The sequence below is a fragment of the Lithobates pipiens genome, unplaced genomic scaffold (assembly GCF_037356315.1).
Source record: "Lithobates pipiens isolate NorthernLeopardFrog02 unplaced genomic scaffold, aLitPip1_a1.2 Scaffold_19, whole genome shotgun sequence".
NCBI lineage: Eukaryota > Metazoa > Chordata > Amphibia > Anura > Ranidae > Lithobates > Lithobates pipiens.
In genome coordinates, this window is record NW_027507764.1 from 64,446,592 (window position 1) to 64,450,048 (window position 3,457).

A 3,457-nucleotide genomic window follows, 5' to 3' on the forward strand; every position below is an offset into this window, starting at 1 on the left:
TGGAAGCCCTGACCAATCCCCAACTGGTATTGGCAGGGGGCAGGCCTCCTATATAAGCTGAGGTAACAGGCCACTGGGGGGAGTTGTCAGCTGGGAGAAGTGAAGAATGGAGTACTAGGCAGCAGCAGGAGGCCATCCCCATCTGGGGGGGTACCCGGATCGCAGAAGGCGGCCCGGGAGAGCTGTGAGGGAACTTCACCTTTACACGGTCATTGGTGAAGTCTGCATCTTTACACGGTCATTGATATGGAATTCCTGGAGCAGAGGGGCAGGAGAAGCTGTTGGAACGTACGGTCCGGTCAAGTTCTTCATCATGGACTCAGGGCAGAGAAAGGACAGTGAGTATACCACAGTAGAGGGCTGGATGTGGAGACATGCCAGGAAGTCTGTGAGGGAACTTCCCTTTTACATGGTCATTGGTGAAGTCCTCATCATTACACGGTCATTGATGAGGAGTCCTGGATCAGAGGAGAGACTGTGGGGAAGAGTGACAAATTGATGTGGCCCGAGGGCACAGGATTTGCAAGCTGTGCTAGCTGGGAAGAGTAGCCCACCGTCCAACACATGCTTTTTTTTTTTTCCATTACATTTTTATTGAAGAAATATACATTTTAACAGCATACATCAAAAGATAGCAAATGATTGAGAGGATGTTTGGGTATCCGACATATTCAATACATTATACATAAAACTGCATATAAACATGCAACGTCAGATGGTAGGTAATATCCAGGATACAGAACAGACCAGACATGTCTCCATCAGGTAATATGTCAATTAGAATCTTGAAAGAAAACAGTAAAGAACAATTGGGTGAACAGAGAACTTTGTGGGATTAACATGTAGCGAATAAACTAAAATAAGATAAAATAAAATAACAAAATAAAATAAAATAAACAACATAAAATAAAATAAGATAGGAAAAAATAGACATTGGGGTGGGTTGTCGGTATCATGAATAGGTCTACCAGGCTTAAGCAGGCACGGAACATTTGTATATATTTGTTTATATGTGAGAGGGAGTAGACTTTTTTTGCTAACTCATAGGTTCCATAGTTTCCAATAATGGTCAAACATACGTTTGTTTCCGTGGGGTTAGGCTAAGATACTTTCGAACGCGTAATTGCATTTAACCATCTCAATTACTTCAGATATATTAGGTGCTAGATTGGATTTCCATTTTCTGGTTATGAGGGTTTTGGCAGCAATGAAGATGTGGGTAACTATTCCTCTACAGTCCTGGGGAAAATGCTCTATACCTATGTTTAGAATCGCCAATGCTAGGGAGGGTGATGATTCCAGTAATCTCTGAAATTGTGCTAAATATTTTGTTCCAGAAGCTAGTTATGTGTTACATGACCAGAAGATATTTTTAAGTGGGCCTATTGTACAACATCCCCTCCAGCATAGTGGGGATTGTGATGGAAGAAACTTGGACATTCTATATGGGGTGAGATACCACCGTAAGGCAATATTTTGGGTTAATTCCCAATGGTTGGCACACTTAGAGGTCTAGTAAATTGTCTTAAAGGCTAATTGCCATTGTTGGATAGTAAAGGTCTCTCCAAGGTCTGATTCCCATTTTAAATATGGGGTGGATTTATGGAACACTAATTTGTTTTGCAATAAGTTGCAGAATAGTGAGGTGCCCTTAGTAGAGGGAGAAGTGCTCCGCAGATATTGCCATCCTTGTTTTTGTAGAAGTATTTTCGGGGGGTTAACTGAGTTTAGATAATGGGATATTTGTAAGTATGAGAAACATTCGGTTGGGGGAAGTTGGAATTCTTTTTGTAACTGGTCAAATGACTTAAGAGAGTGGATAGTAAACAAATGTGATATGTTTAAAGCGCCTTGTGTTTCCCGTTTGCGAAGGGATAGATGTGGAATGATTGTTTCTAAAATTCTGAGTAGGAGTGGAATCGCTGTTGTTTGTGATTGTGGATGGCTTAGAGAGTAGAATGTTCTCCATGCCAGTAGAGAGGTTTGTTTGTCTTCTTTACAGCTATGGGGAGAGTCCTGAAGAGGTAAAGTATCTGGGGAAGTAGAATCATCTTGAAAGAGGCAAGACGACCCGACCAGGGAAGTTCATATTTGGATATATTGTGTACAGCCTTTGATATTTTGTCAATAAGAGGGCGGTAGTTGGCATCAGCTAGTTTTGTGGTGTCAGATACAACTCGTATTCCCAAATAAGGTATACTATCGGTACTCCACGTGTAAGAATAAGAAGCTTGGAGTTTGGTTCTCATGTCAGAGTCGATACCGATATCGAACAGTAAAGATTTAGTAAAGGTAACCTTGTAGTAGGATAATTTGCTAAATGCTGTGAGAATATCGTGGGTCGCTGCAAGGGAGGATTCTGGGTTTGTCAAGAAGATAATAATATCATCTGCGAATAAATTAATGTTGTGGACTTGTTTTTGAGATCTAAATCCATTGCTTTGTGGGGAAGTTCTGATAGCTTCTGCTAATGGCTTGATTAGTAGGTTAAAAATGGAGGGAGATAAAGGGCAACCCTGCCTAGTTCCGTTTGTGATCAGAAAGGAGTGGGATAACATATTGGAGGCATTTACTCTGGCAGATGGTGTAGAATACAGTGCAAAAATTGCGGATAGGATAGGCCCCGTGAATCTGAATTTTTGGAGTGTCTTGTGCATATATTGCCAATGTATACGGTCGAATGCCTTCTCCGTGTCCAAAGATAACAGCAGAGAAGGCACCCAACTGGTCCTAGCCTGTTGTACAATGCCCAAGACTCTCCTTATAGCGTCTGACGCCTGGCGTCCATGCACAAAGCACGTCTGATCCGGTTTGATCAAATCGGGTAAGATAGGGGTTAGTCTCTTGGCAAGAATTTTTGCATATAGTTCAACATCTGTGTTCAAAAGGGATATCGGCCTGTAGTTAGGTGGTGATGTAGGGTCCTTCCCTGTTTTGGGTATGGTAACTATATAAGCCTGTAGCATTTCAGAAGGAAAAGAGGCGGAGGTCATCGCAGCCGCCAACACTGAGGAAAGGGATGGGGTGAGGGTTTCCATGAAACATTTATAGTAGTCGTTTGTTAGTCCATCGGGGCCCGGTGATTTCCCCAAAGGTAAGGACTTAATAGCTTTGTTAATTTTGTGGGGTGTTATAGGAGCATTAAGCAGTTGGAGTTGGGCAGCAATAAGAGTAGGTAAGTGGAGGTAGGTGAGAAATGATTCGATATCGGGGTTCTATGGTTGGGGGGTGTCAGGATCATCTTTCAGGTTGTAAAGGGAACTATAGTAAGAGGCGAAGGCATCTGCAATTTTGTTTGGGTTAATAATTTTTTTCTTGGAGGTTGAGTCTAGTAGATATTCTATTTTCGATTGGAGTTTTCTGGCTTTGAAAACAGTTACAAGGAATTTACCTGCTTTGTTCCCAGAGGAGTATTGCATCAGTCTAAGGGCTCTGATGTGTTTATCGTGCTGTTCTA